Source organism: Pleurodeles waltl, chromosome 11 (assembly GCF_031143425.1).
Source record: "Pleurodeles waltl isolate 20211129_DDA chromosome 11, aPleWal1.hap1.20221129, whole genome shotgun sequence".
Classification (NCBI taxonomy): domain Eukaryota; kingdom Metazoa; phylum Chordata; class Amphibia; order Caudata; family Salamandridae; genus Pleurodeles; species Pleurodeles waltl.
The window spans coordinates 106,559,345-106,574,363 of record NC_090450.1 but is presented as its reverse complement, the minus strand read 5'-3'; positions in this window follow the sequence as shown (position 1 = coordinate 106,574,363).

The following is a 15,019-nucleotide window of genomic DNA, read 5'->3' as shown; positions in this document are numbered from 1 at the left end:
GACCTACCTGGGACACTGCAATCCTTCCCTACCTCACCTGGTTGGGAAATACCTAGACCACTCCTCTCAGGAGCACCCCCAAATGCCTCTTAAGACTCTCCGGTACTCACCCAGAAGTCTACCTCCAGTGTAAGCTCCCTGGGGTCAGAGAACTCACACTCCACCTGGTGTCTGCATAGCTCTGGAAAAGAAGGACTAGACATTTGCTCTCCAGCAATTACATCCCTCAGCCCCTCACATGAATGAACCAAAGTACCCTTCATCCAACCATCCAGTGACTCTGCTTTGAAAAAAGCACCCCACATCACCCTCTTGAGACTGGTGAGACAGTACCTGACTGTCCCTGACACTCAACCCACACTCTTCTGGGATCTCTTCACACTCCATAATCAGGACTTTTACCTGGGGGGAACCCCTCTCCCTGTCACTCTCACCTAGAGTCAGTAGAGTGTCCCTCCCACCAGTAGGAATATGACTCCCCATGCCAGTTCCCCAATCCACCTCAGGGACCCTGCGCATCACTGGAGCTACCTCATACCCCTGAAACTCCTGGGGTGTGTTAACTCCCTCCTTCAAGTAGGGCACCACATCTCTGGGCAGGTGCACTTCTTCAGCAGCACTGGATATAAAATTGTTGCTGCCACCATTCCAGCTGGACTCAGCCATCCTGACTGCCAGCTCTTCCACTTTTAGCTCATAAGCCAAAATCATAGTTTCTATCTCGAAGTCCCTTTTCCACTCGTCGTACTCCCTTTGCATCCTCAACTTTTCTGCCTCCAACCAGCGAGCCCTTTCTGCCTGTCTGTCCTGCACATCTTTAGGAGTCAGACCCTTGAAGACCTACCGCTACCGCTCCTGGAGACCCTCCCCCATGTCTAATAGGTACCTCTTCTACACCACGGTGTAGACTCTGCACTTTCCGATCCATATCTTCTGTGTGCCCCCCAGCTTCCTTGGCTGTCACCCAGGCCCTCAATGCCTCTTGCAGCTCCCCCTTCCTGGCAGAGCTCTTAACGGGACAGGCAAGATCTTCACAGAACTGTTTCAATTGAGCAACTGAGTACCTCTTCAGTTTCCGTAATTCAAACACAGCTCCAGCTGTTGCATCTCCAGATTGAGACATGATGGCAACAAGTGCAAAGTTCCAACGGCAGTAAACAAGTTCCCAATGAAGTAAAAAGAATCAGTCAAGGGATCAGCAAAATCATGGAAGTAGAACAAAAATGAGTCCCAAAGAGAAAAATGAAAGATCACCAAACAAGTAGTATGTGGTCAAGTTGTGGTCTGAGATCAAAACAGTAGTGCACACTTAATCACTGTATGTCAAGTACAAATACAAGTCCAAATCCCAACCGCTGATCACCAATGTTAGAAATGGGGTCTTTGGTTGACAGACAGGTTACCCCCTGTTCAAGCAAGGACCTCACTCTAGTCAGGGTAAAAGAGAATCACCCTCAGCTAACCCATGCTTACCCCCATGGTAGCTTGGCAGAGCAGTAGGCTTAACTTCAGAGTGCTAGGTGTAAAGTATTTGTACCAACACACACAGTAACTTAATGAAAACACTACAAAATGACACAACACCAGTTTAGAAAAATAGGAAATATTTATCTAAACAAAACAAGACCAAAACGACAAACATCCGACATACTCAAGTCAAGTTATGTATTTTTAAAGATTAAACTCAAAAATAGCACTTAGAAACAGAAAATGCTTCGAAGAGATGTTAACACGGCGTCGTGACGGAGTCGTTCCCAACAAGCCGACACCAGAAGCACCGGACACGGAGTCACGTAGACCCCCAAGTACAGTACCTTTGGTGAAGAGTGAAAACAAGTCGATGTGCGAAGTCGGGGATCGCGGCGTCTGTGCGAAATGTTGAATCCACGCACTTCGAGCGCCATTGGTCACGACGTGGTGCGTCGACTTCTACGGAGTTGCGGACTTCAGCGGGGCTGCAGCGGTGTCTGGCCTGCGAAGGTCGTCACGTTCCAGTGAAGATCACAGAGTCGGTTGCAGGCGGCGTCACTGGATTCAACTGCGGCGTCGGTCCAAAGTCGTCCGAAGTCGATTTCCTTGGATTTCCACCAGCTTTCCTTTCAAGGGCCCAGGGACCGGATAGGGCACCACTTGTCAGAGCAGGAGTCTCTCCAGAGACTCCAGGTGCTGGCAGAGAGAAGTCTTTGCTGTCCCTGAGACTTCAAACAACAGGAGGCAAGCTCTAAATCGAGCCCTTGGAGATGTCTTCTGTTAGACCTGACAGCCTTAGGGTGGTCACCCCTAACTTTTTGCCTGCCTCCCTCCACTTTTTGGACACTGGTTTTGCTGGCTTTTAGACTCTGCGCACTTTACCACTGCTAACCAGTGCTAAAGTGCATATGCTGTCTCCCTTAAAACATGGTAACCTTGAATCATACCTGATTGGACTATTTAATTTACTTATAAGTCCCTAGTAATGTGCACTCTCTGTGCCTAGGGCCTGTAGATTAAATGCTACTAGTGGGCCTGCAGCACTGGTTGTGCCAACCACTTAAGTAGCCCCTTTTCCTTGTCTCAGGCCTGCCACTGCAAGGCCTGTGTGTGCAGTTTCACTGTCACCTCGACTTGGCATTTAAAAATACTTGCCAAGCCTAAACCTCCCCTTTCTCCACATATAAGTAACCTCTAATGTGTGCCCTAGGTAACCTCTAGAGCAGGGTGCTGTGTGGGTGAAAGGCAGGACATGTACCTGTGTAGTTTACATGTCCTGGTAGTGTAATACTCCTAAATTCGTTTTTGCACTACTGTGAGGCCTGCTCCCTTCATAGGCTAACATTGGGTTTGCCCTCATACAGTATTGAAGTGGTAGCTGCTGATCTGAAAGAAGTAGGAAGGTCATATTTAGTATGGCCAGAATGGTAATATAAAATCCTGCTGACTGGTGAAGTTGGATTTAATATTACTATTCTAGAAATGCCACTTTTAGAAAGTGAGCATTTCTTTGCACTTAAATCTTTCTGTGCCTTACAATCCACGTCTGGCTGGGCTTAGTTTACAGCTCCTTGTGCATTCACTCAGACACACCCCAAACACAGGGTACTCAGCCTCACTTGCATACATCTGCATTTTGAATGGGTCTTCCTGGGCTGGGAGGGTGGAGGGCCTGCTCTCACACAAAGGACTGCCACACCCCCTACTGGGACCCTGGCAGACAGGATTGAACTGAAAGGGGACCTGGTGCACTTCTTAGCCACTCTTTGAAGTCTCCCCCACTTCAAAGGCACATTTGGGTATAAAACAGGACCTCTGCCCTACCTCATCAGACACTTGCTGGAGAAGAAACCTGAACCAGAAACTACATCCTGCCAATAAGAACTGCCTGGCTGCTCAAAGGACTCACCTATCTGCTTTCTACAAAGGACTTCTGCCTTGCTGTTGGCCTGCTGCCTTGCTGAACTCTTGTCTGGCTGTGAAAGTGCTCTCCAAGGGCTTGGATAGAGCTTCCCTCCTGTTCCCTGAAGTCTCAGGACCAAAAAATACTTTTTCACTTGGACGCTCCGTGCGCCGAAATTTTCAACGCACAGCTTGTTCCGCGGCGAGAAAAACGCTGCACACCGACGCTGATCATCGCAACGCCTTCGGGACGACCGTAACTTCGTCGCACCGCTTGGCAAGGACAACGCCGCCCGACCTCCAGAGGAGAAATCGACGCGACGCCTGCCGTGAGATAGAAATTTCGACACGCAGCCCCGCAGAACGATGCGCAGCCGGAAAACAAGCAGGAAAATCCACGCACAGACCCGGGATATCTGGTAATCCCCGCGATCCACAGAAAGAGACTGTCCACGCGCCGGAAAATGACGCACGACTTCCCCGCGTGAAAAATAACAACGCAAGTCCGTGTGTGCTGGGGAGAAATCGACGCACACACCCTTTTTCCACGTATCTTTTCTTCTGTGGCCCTCTGAGGAGATGTTCCACTACAAACCAGGTACTTTGTGCTTGATAGACAGGCAGGCGGCAGACAATGTACCGCCCACCCTATCACAACTCACCAACCCGCCACCTTTTCCGGGGCGGGAGCACCGCCGATAAAAACACGGCGGAAACAGACTTCGAACGGGAAAACACTCACCTCTATACACTCCACGAGGACGGAGGACATCATGGAGCCCGAATTGAACATCCTACCTGCTCTCGTCTACCTGCTCATCTACCACGAGTACAAACTCCGGCGCAGACGACAACGGTGAGTACCGCACCTACGACACAGGGGAGGGGGGGAGGAGGAAGGGTTACGGGCACACACATACGCATTACACCCACCCCCCAACTATCTACACACCAATGCAGAGCACCAAGTCAAAGTGACCCCACCCAAACCCCCCGGAATAACGAAAAGATATAATTAAAGTGAGAAACTAAATTTATGTATAAAATAGGTACATTGAATTCATGGTAAAATAGGAAAATGAATCAAAAATATCCAAGTGTAAACATTGCGTAACCGATAACTAGAGGCAATAAGTCCAGCACAGTCACTGAAATTTCAACTGTCCGTGGGCCAAAGTGTATCAACACATGGGCAAAGCCCACACAGGAGACCTGAGTCCGTTGGAGAGAACACTGCAGGGGCATCAGATGTTAAAACTACAGGCACCTCAGGGGGAAGGGAAGGGGGGGCACCACAGCCACATGAGTCCACGACGCCAGATCCAAGAAGGGGCCACCATGCCCACTGTTCAATCCTGGGGAGTGCAAAGCCTCAGTCTCTCAAGTCTCTACAGTGGGTGGCTTGCCCACTGTCATATCCTGGGGAGTGCAAAGCCACAGTCTCTCAAGTCTCTACAGTGGGTGGCTTGCCCACTGTCATATCCTGGGGAGTGCAAAGCCACAGTCTCTCAAGTCTCTACAGTGGGTGGCTTGCCCACTGTCATATCCTGGGGAGTGCAAAGCCACAGTCCATCAAGTGGATAACAGTCTCCACAGGCAATGGAGGAGGCAGGGTGGCCCGAGTGCAGCGTGAACAGTAGCACGACACAGAACCGGCACTGTCATTGGGCCAGCGGTGCTTGAGATGGCGGGGCCCAGCGGAGCGGTGCTTGAGACGGCGGGGCCCAGCGGAGTGGTGCTTGACAGGAAGGGGCCCAGCGGAGCGGTGCTTGACAGGAAGGGCCCAGCGGAGCGGTGCTTGAGATGAAGGGCCCAGCGGAGCAGTGCTTGAGACGGCAGGGCCCAGCGGAGCGGTGCTTGACAGGAAGGGCCCAGCGGAGCGGTGCTTGAGACGGCGGGGCCCAGCGGAGCGGTGCTTGACAGGAAGGGGCCCAGCGGAGCGGTGCTTGAGATGAAGGGCCCAGCGGAGCGGTGCTTGACAGGAAGGGGCCCAGCGGAGCGGTGCTTGAGACGGCGGGGCCCAGCGGAGCGGTGCTTGACAGGAAGGGCCCAGCGGAGCGGTGCTTGAGACGGCGGGGCCCAGCGGAGCGGTGCTTGACAGGAAGGGGCCCAGCGGAGCGGTGCTTGAGACGGCGGGGCCCAGCGGAGCGGTGCTTGACAGGAAGGGCCCAGCGGAGCGGTGCTTGAGAAGGCGGGGCCCAGCGGAGCGGTGCTTGACAGGAAGGGGCCCAGCAGAGCGGTGCTTGAGATGAAGGGCCCAGCGGAGCGATGCTTGACAGGAAGGGGCCAGCGGAGCGGTGCTTGGGACGGCGGGGCCCAGCGGAACGGTGCTTGACAGGAAGGGGCCCAGCGGAGCGGTGCTTGAGACGGCGGGGCCCAGCGGAGCGGTGCTTGACAGGAAGGGCCCAGCGGAGCGGTGCTTGAGACGGCGGGGCCCAGCGGAGCGGTGCTTGACAGGAAGGGGCCCAGCGGAGCGGTGCTTGAGACGGCGGGGCCCAGCGGAGCGGTGCTTGACAGGAAGGGCCCAGCGGAGCGGTGCTTGAGAAGGCGGGGCCCAGCGGAGCGGTGCTTGACAGGAAGGGGCCCAGCAGAGCGGTGCTTGAGATGAAGGGCCCAGCGGAGCGATGCTTGAGATGAAGGGCCCAGCGGAGCGGTGCTTGACAGGAAGGGGCCCAGCGGAGCGGTGCTTGAGATGAAGGGCCCAGCGGAGCGGTGCTTGACAGGAAGGGGCCCAGCGGAGCGGTGCTTGAGACGGCGGGGCCCAGCGGAGCGGTGCTTGACAGGAAGGGCCCAGCGGAGCGGTGCTTGAGACGGCGGGGCCCAGCGGAGCGGTGCTTGACAGGAAGGGGCCCAGCGGAGCGGTGCTTGAGACGGCGGGGACCAGCGGAGCGGTGCTTGACAGGAAGGGCCCAGCGGAGCGGTGCTTGAGAAGGCGGGGCCCAGCGGAGCGGTGCTTGACAGGAAGGGGCCCAGCAGAGCGGTGCTTGAGATGAAGGGCCCAGCGGAGCGATGCTTGACAGGAAGGGGCCAGCGGAGCGGTGCTTGGGACGGCGGGGCCCAGCGGAGCGGTGCTTGACAGGAAGGGGCCCAGCGGAGCGGTGCTTGGGACGGCGGGGCCCGGCGGGGCCCAGCGGAGCGGTGCTTGACAGGAAGGGGCCCAGCGGAGCGGTGCTTGAGACGGCGGGGCCCAGCGGAGCGGTGCTTGACAGGAAGGGCCCAGCGGAGCGGTGCTTGAGACGGCGGGGCCCAGCGGAGCGGTGCTTGACAGGAAGGGGCCCAGCGGAGCGGTGCTTGAGACGGCGGGGCCCAGCGGAGCGGTGCTTGACAGGAAGGGCCCAGCGGAGCGGTGCTTGACAGGAAGGGGCCCAGCGGAGCGGTGCTTGAGACGGCGGGCCCAGCGGAGCGGTGCTTGACAGGAAGGGCCCAGCGGAGCGGTGCTTGAGAAGGCGGGGCCCAGCGGAGCGGTGCTTGACAGGAAGGGGCCCAGCAGAGCGGTGCTTGAGATGAAGGGCCCAGCGGAGCGATGCTTGACAGGAAGGGGCCAGCAGAGCGGTGCTTGGGACGGCGGGGCCCAGCGGAGCGGTGCTTGAGATGAAGGGCCCCTGTTCAGCAGTGCTCCTCCCGGCGGTGCCCTGTTCAGCGGTGCTCCTCCCGGCGGGGCCCTGTTCAGCGGTGCCTTTCTGGGCGGCGGGCCCTGTTCAGCGGTGCCTTTCTGGACGGCGGGGCCCTGTTCAGCGGTGCCTTTCTGCACGGCGGGGCCCTGTTCAGCGGTGCCTTTCTGGACGGTGGGGCCCTGTTCAGCGGTGCCTTTCTGGACGGCGGGGCCCTGTTCAGCGGTGCCTTTCTGGACGGCGGGGCCCTGTTCAGCGGTGCCTTTCTGGACGGCGGGGCCCTGTTCAGCGGTGCCTTTCTGCACGGCCGGGCCCTGTTCAGCGGTGCCTTTCTGGACGGCGGGCCCTGTTCAGCGGTGCCTTTCAGGGCGGCGGGCCCTGTTCAGCGGTCCTTTCTGGACGGTGGGGCCCTCTTCAGCGGTGCCTTTGTGGACGGCGGGGCCCTGTTCAGCGGTGCCTTTCTGCACGGCGGGGCCCTGTTCAGCGGTGCCTTTCTGGACGGCGGGGCCCTGTTCAGCAGTGCCTTTCTGGGCGGCGGGGCCCTGTTCAGCGGTGCCTTTCTGGACGGCGAGGCCCTCTTCAGCAGTGCCTTTCTGGACGGCGGGGCCCTGTTCAGCGGTGCTTGTTCTGTAAGTCAAGGGAGTCAGACCTGGAGAGAACACTGCTGGAGCATCAGATAATAAAACCACAGGCACCTCAGGGTGAAGGGAAGGGGGGGGCACCTCAGCCACATGAGTCCACGACGCCAGATCCACGAGGGGCCTCCATGCCCACTGTACCATCCTGGGGAGTGCAAAGCCACAGTCTCTCAAGTCTCACAAGTGGGTGGCTTGCCCACTGTCATATCCTGGGGAGTGCAAAGCCACAGTCTCTCAAGTCTCTACAGTGGGTGGCTTGCCCACTGTCATATCCTGGGGAGTGCAAAGCCACAGTCCATCAAGTGGATAACAGTCTCCACAGGCAATGGAGGAGGCAGGGTGGCCCGAGTGCAGAGTGAACAGGAGCACGACACAGAACCGGCACTGTCATTGGGCCAGCGGTGCTTGAGACGGCGGGGCCCAGCGGAGCGGTGCTTGAGACGGCGGGGCCCAGCGGAGTGGTGCTTGACAGGAAGGGGCCCAGCGGAGCGGTGCTTGACAGGAAGGGCCCAGCGGAGCGGTGCTTGAGATGAAGGGCCCAGCGGAGCAGTGCTTGAGACGGCAGGGCACAGCGGAGCGGTGCTTGACAGGAAGGGCCCAGCGGAGCGGTGCTTGAGACGGCGGGGCCCAGCGGAGCGGTGCTTGACAGGAAGGGGCCCAGCGGAGCGGTGCTTGAGATGAAGGGCCCAGCGGAGCGGTGCTTGACAGGAAGGGACCCAGCGTTGCGGTGCTTGAGACGGCGGGGCCCAGCGGAGCGGTGCTTGACAGGAAGGGCCCAGCGGAGCGGTGCTTGAGACGGCGGGGCCCAGCGGAGCGGTGCTTGACAGGAAGGGGCCCAGCGGAGCGGTGCTTCAGACGGCGGGGCCCAGCGGAGCGGTGCTTGACAGGAAGGGCCCTGCGGAGCGGTGCTTGAGACAGCGAGGCCCAGCGGAGCGGTGCTTGACAGGAAGGGGCCCAGCAGAGCGGTGCTTGAGATGAAGGGCCCAGCGGAGCGATGCTTGACAGGAAGGGGCCAGCGGAGCGGTGCTTGAGACGGCGGGGCCCAGCGGAGCGGTGCTTGACAGGAAGGGCCCAGCGGAGCGGTGCTTGAGACGGCGGGGCCCAGCGGAGCGGTGCTTGACAGGAAGGGGCCCAGCGGAGCGGTGCTTGAGACGGCGGGGCCCAGCGGAGCGGTGCTTGACAGGAAGGGCCCAGCGGAGCGGTGCTTGAGAAGGCGGGGCCCAGCGGAGCGGTGCTTGACAGGAAGGGGCCCAGCAGAGCGGTGCTTGAGATGAAGGGCCCAGCGGAGCGATGCTTGACAGGAAGGGGCCAGCGGAGCGGTGCTTGGGACGGCGGGGCCCAGCGGAGCAGTGCTTGACAGGAAGGGGCCCAGCGGAGCGGTGCTTGGGACGGCGGGGCCCAGCGGAGCGGTGCTTGACAGGAAGGGGCCCAGCGGAGCGGTGCTTGAGATGGCGGGGCCCAGCAGAGCGGTGCTTGACAGGAAGGGCCCAGCGGAGCGGTGCTTGAGACGGCGGGGCCCAGCGGAGCGGTGCTTGACAGGAAGGGGCCCAGCGGAGCGGTGCTTGAGACGGCGGGGCCCAGCGGAGCGGTGCTTGACAGGAAGGGCCCAGCGGAGCGGTGCTTGAGAAGGCAGGGCCCAGCGGAGCGGTGCTTGACAGGAAGGGGCCCAGCAGAGCGGTGCTTGAGATGAAGGGCCCAGCGGAGCGATGCTTGAGATGAAGGGCCCAGCGGAGCGGTGCTTGACAGGAAGGGGCCCAGCGGAGCGGTGCTTGAGATGAAGGGCCCAGCGGAGCGGTGCTTGACAGGAAGGGGCCCAGCGGAGCGGTGCTTGAGACGGCGGGGCCCAGCGGAGCGGTGCTTGACAGGAAGGGCCCAGCGGAGCGGTGCTTGAGACGGCGGGGCCCAGCGGAGCGGTGCTTGACAGGAAGGGGCCCAGCGGAGCGGTGCTTGAGACGGCGGGGCCCAGCGGAGCGGTGCTTGACAGGAAGGGCCCAGCGGAGCGGTGCTTGAGAAGGCGGGGCCCAGCGGAGCGGTGCTTGACAGGAAGGGGCCCAGCAGAGCGGTGCTTGAGATGAAGGGCCCAGCGGAGGGATGCTTGACAGGAAGGGGCCAGCGGAGCGGTGCTTGGGACGGCGGGGCCCAGCGGAGCGGTGCTTGACAGGAAGGGGCCCAGCGGAGCGGTGCTTGAGACGGCGGGGCCCAGCGGAGCGGTGCTTAACAGGAAGGGCCCAGCGGAGCGGTGCTTGAGACGGCGGGGCCCAGCGGAGCGGTGCTTGACAGGAAGGGGCCCAGCGGAGCGGTGCTTGAGACGGCGGGGCCCAGCGGAGCGGTGCTTGACAGGAAGGGCCCAGCGGAGCGGTGCTTGAGAAGGCGGGGCCCAGCGGAGCGGTGCTTGACAGGAAGGGGCCCAGCAGAGCGGTGCTTGAGATGAAGGGCCCAGCGGAGCGATGCTTGACAGGAAGGGACCAGCGGAGCGGTGCTTGGGCCGGCGGGGCCCAGCAGAGCGGTGCTTGAGATGAAGGGCCCCTGTTCAGCAGTGCTCCTCCCGGCGGTGCCCTGTTCAGCGGTGCTCCTCCCGGCGGGGCCCTGTTCAGCGGTGCCTTTCTGGGCGGCGGGCCCTGTTCAGCGGTGCCTTTCTGGACGGCGGGGCCCTGTTCAGCGGTGCCTTTCTGCACGGCGGGGCCCTGTTCAGCGGTGCCTTTCTGGACGGTGGGGCCCTGTTCAGCGGTGCCTTTCTGGACGGCGGGGCCCTGTTCAGCGGTGCCTTTCTGGACGGCGGGGCCCTGTTCAGCGGTGCCTTTCTGGACGGCGGGGCCCTGTTCAGCGGTGCCTTTCTGCACGGCCGGGCCCTGTTCAGCGGTGCCTTTCTGGACGGCGGGCCCTGTTCAGCGGTGCCTTTCAGGGCGGCGGGCCCTGTTCAGCGGTCCTTTTTGGACGGTGGGGCCCTCTTCAGCGGTGCCTTTCTGGACGGCGGGGCCCTGTTCAGCGGTGCCTTTCTGCACGGCGGGGCCCTGTTCAGCGGTGCCTTTCTGGACGGCGGGGCCCTGTTCAGCAGTGCCTTTCTGGGCGGCGGGGCCCTGTTCAGCGGTGCCTTTCTGGACGGCGGGGCCCTCTTCAGCAGTGCCTTTCTGGACGGCGGGGCCCTGTTCAGCGGTGCTTGTTCTGTAAGTCAAGGGAGTCAGACCTGGAGAGAACACTGCTGGAGCATCAGATAATAAAACCACAGGCACCTCAGGGTGAAGGGAAGGGGGGGCACCTCAGCCACATGAGTCCACGACGCCAGATCCACGAGGGGCCTCCATGCCCACTGTACCATCCTGGGGAGTGCAAAGCCACAGTCTCTCAAGTCTCACAAGTGGGTGGCTTGCCCACTGTCATATCCTGGGGAGTGCAAAGCCACAGTCTCTCAAGTCTCTACAGTGGGTGGCTTGCCCACTGTCATATCCTGGGGAGTGCAAAGCCACAGTCCATCAAGTGGATAACAGTCTCCACAGGCAATGGAGGAGGCAGGGTGGCCCGAGTGCAGCGTGAACAGTAGCACGACACAGAACCGGCACTGTCATTGGGCCAGCGGTGCTTGAGACGGCGGGGCCCAGCGGAGCGGTGCTTGAGACGGCGGGGCCCAGCGGAGTGGTGCTTGACAGGAAGGGGCCCAGCGGAGCGGTGCTTGACAGGAAGGGCCCAGCGGAGCGGTGCTTGAGATGAAGGGCCCAGCGGAGCAGTGCTTGAGACGGCAGGGCACAGCGGAGCGGTGCTTGACAGGAAGGGCCCAGCGGAGCGGTGCTTGAGTCGGCGGGGCCCAGCGGAGCGGTGCTTGACAGGAAGGGGCCCAGCGGAGCGGTGCTTGAGATGAAGGGCCCAGCGGAGCGGTGCTTGACAGGAAGGGACCCAGCGTTGCGGTGCTTGAGACGGCGGGGCCCAGCGGAGCGGTGCTTGACAGGAAGGGCCCAGCGGAGCGGTGCTTGAGACGGCGGGGCCCAGCGGAGCGGTGCTTGACAGGAAGGGGCCCAGCGGAGCGGTGCTTCAGACGGCGGGGCCCAGCGGAGCGGTGCTTGACAGGAAGGGCCCAGCGGAGCGGTGCTTGAGACAGCGAGGCCCAGCGGAGCGGTGCTTGACAGGAAGGGGCCCAGCAGAGCGGTGCTTGAGATGAAGGGCCCAGCGGAGCGATGCTTGACAGGAAGGGGCCAGCGGAGCGGTGCTTGAGACGGCGGGGCCCAGCGGAGCGGTGCTTGAGATGAAGGGCCCCTGTTCAGCAGTGCTCCTCCCGGCGGTGCCCTGTTCAGCGGTGCTCCTCCCGGCGGGGCCCTGTTCAGCGGTGCCTTTCTGGGCGGCGGGGCCCTGTTCAGCGGTGCCTTTCTGCACAGCGGGGCCCTGTTCAGCGGTGCCTTTCTGGACGGCGGGGCCCTGTTCAGCGGTGCCTTTCTAGACGGCGGGGCCCTGTTCAGCGGTGCCTTTCTGGACGGCGGGCCCTGTTCAGCGGTGCCTTTCTGCACGGCGGGGCCCTGTTCAGCGGTGCCTTTCTGGACGGCGGGGCCCTGTTCAGCGGTGCCTTTCAGGGCGGCGGGGCCCTGTTCAGCGGTCCTTTCTGGACGGTGGGGCCCTCTTCAGCGGTGCCTTTCTGGACGGCGGGGCCCTGTTCAGCGGTGCCTTTCTGCACGGCGGGGCCCTGTTCAGCGGTGCCTTTCTGGACGGCGGGGCCCTGTTCAGCAGTGCCTTTCTGGGCGGCGGGGCCCTGTTCAGCGGTGCCTTTCTGGACGGTGGGCCCTCTTCAGCAGTGCCTTTCTGCACGGCGGGGCCCTGTTCAGCGGTGCTTGTTCTGTAAGTCAAGGGAGTCAGACCTGGAGAGAACACTGCTGGAGCATCAGATAATAAAACCACAGGCACCTCAGGGTGAAGGGAAGGGGGAGCACCTCAGCCACATGAGTCCACGACGCCAGATCCATGAGGGGCCTCCATGCCCACTGTACCATCCTGGGGAGTGCAAAGCCACAGTCTCTCAAGTCTCACAAGTGGGTGGCTTGCCCACTGTCATATCCTGGGGAGTGCAAAGCCACAGTCTCTCAAGTCTCTACAGTGGGTGGCTTGCCCACTGTCATATCCTGGGGAGTGCAAAGCCACAGTCCATCAAGTGGATAATAGTCTCCACAGGCAATGGAGGAGGCAGGGTGGCCCGAGTGCAGCGTGAACAGTAGCACGACACAGAACCGGCACTGTCATTGGGCCAGCGGTGCTTGAGACGGCGGGGCCCAGCGGAGCGGTGCTTGAGACGGCGGGGCCCAGCGGAGTGGTGCTTGACAGGAAGGGGCCCAGCGGAGCGGTGCTTGACAGGAAGGGCCCAGCGGAGCGGTGCTTGAGATGAAGGGCCCAGCGAAGCAGTGCTTGAGACGGCAGGGCCCAGCGGAGCGGTGCTTGACAGGAAGGGCCCAGCGGAGCGGTGCTTGAGACGGCAGGGCCCAGCGGAGCGGTGCTTGACAGGAAGGGGCCCAGCGGAGCGGTGCTTGAGATGAAGGGCCCAGCTGAGCGGTGCTTGACAGGAAGGGGCCCAGCGGAGCGGTGCTTGAGACGGCGGGGCCCAGCGGAGCGTTGCTTGACAGGAAGGGCCCAGCGGAGCGGTGCTTGAGACGGCGGGGCCCAGCGGAGCGGTGCTTGACAGGAAGGGGCCCAGCGGAGCGGTGCTTGAGACGGCGGGGCCCAGCGGAGCGGTGCTTGACAGGAAGGGCCCAGCGGAGCGGTGCTTGAGACGGCGGGGCCCAGCGGAGCGGTGCTTGACAGGAAGGGGCCCAGCAGAGCGGTGCTTGAGATGAAGGGCCCAGCGGAGCGATGCTTGACAGGAAGGGGCCAGCGGAGCGGTGCTTGAGACGGCGGGGCCCAGCGGAGCGGTGCTTGAGATGAAGGGCCCCTGTTCAGCAGTGCTCCTCCCGGCGGTGCCCTGTTCAGCGGTGCTCCTCCCGGCGGGGCCCTGTTCAGCGGTGCCTTTCTGGGCGGCGGGGCCCTGTTCAGCGGTGCCTTTCTGGGCGGCGGGGCCCTGTTCAGCGGTGCCTTTCTGGACGGCGGGGCCCTGTTCAGCGGTGCCTTTCTGCACGGCGGGGCCCTGTTCAGCGGTGCCTTTCTGGACGGCGGGGCCCTGTTCAGCGGTGCCTTTCTGCACGGCGGGGCCCTGTTCAGCGGTGCCTTTCTAGACGGCGGGGCCCTGTTCAGCGGTGCCTTTCTGGACGGCGCGGCCCTGTTCAGCGGTGCCTTTCTGCACGGCGGGGCCCTGTTCAGCGGTGCCTTTCTAGACGGCGGGGCCCTGTTCAGCGGTGCCTTTCTGGACGGCGGGCCCTGTTCAGCGGTGCCTTTCTGCACGGCGGGGCCCTGTTCAGCGGTGCCTTTCTGGACGGCAGGGCCCTGTTCAGCGGTGCCTTTCAGGGCGGCGGGGCACTGTTCAGCGGTCCTTTCTGGACGGCGGGGCCCTCTTCAGCGGTGCCTTTCTGGACGGCGGGGCCCTGTTCAGCGGTGCCTTTCTGCACGGCGGGGCCCTGTTCAGCGGTGCCTTTCTGGACGGCGGGGCCCTGTTCAGCAGTGCCTTTCTGGGCGGCGGGGCCCTGTTCAGCGGTGCCTTTCTGGACGGCGGGGCCCTCTTCAGCAGTGCCTTTCTGGACGGCGGGGCCCTGTTCAGCGGTGCTTGTTCTGTAAGTCAAGGGAGTCAAACCAGGCCACGACTCCCTGCTCAGTCGCCCTCCGACCGTGCAGTTGCTGGACCCTTCGGTGACAGTGTCCTGGGCCTTTGGGTGTCCTCCCTCACACCCGGGATGGGGCTTGTGGGGCCCTCCTGGTCCGCGCTCCTGCTGGCTGACTTCTCAGCCCTGCTGCCCTTGCCCTCCTTCGATGTGGCTCTCTTGCCCTTGCCTCCCCTGGATGTTGTGGCAGGTGAAGTGGCAGAACTTTGGTCCTTGGGGGCAGCCGTGTCAGTCGTCCCGCGGCGGCCCCTTACTTTACGGGTCCTCTTTCAAGGGGGGGGGCTGGCTGTCCCCTTGCTGCTGACCGATGTATCACTGCTGGCAAAGGGGGGACTCCAAAATCCATGCACTACGGTGACCCTTGAAGCCGGGCTGGTGGTGGCTGAGGCGCTCTTGGGACTCTTAGCAGATGGAAGGGGGGGTCAGGTGAGGGAAAGAGGTCAAGAGTGGAGAGGTAAAGTTTTTTAGGACCAGGGTAAAGGGTAGGTGTTGTGGTTATGGGAGTGGAGGAAGAGGAGGTGGTTGTAGGAGAGTCAGGTGTGCTGTCCTTGGGTGAAGGTGCATGGGCTGGAGGCTGTCGTGAGGTGGTTGGCTGTTGGGTGGGTGGCTGCCTGCGTTTGTGTGTCTTGGAAGAGGGGGTGACAGACACAGTGGGAGAGGACACAGGGGACGTGTAAAT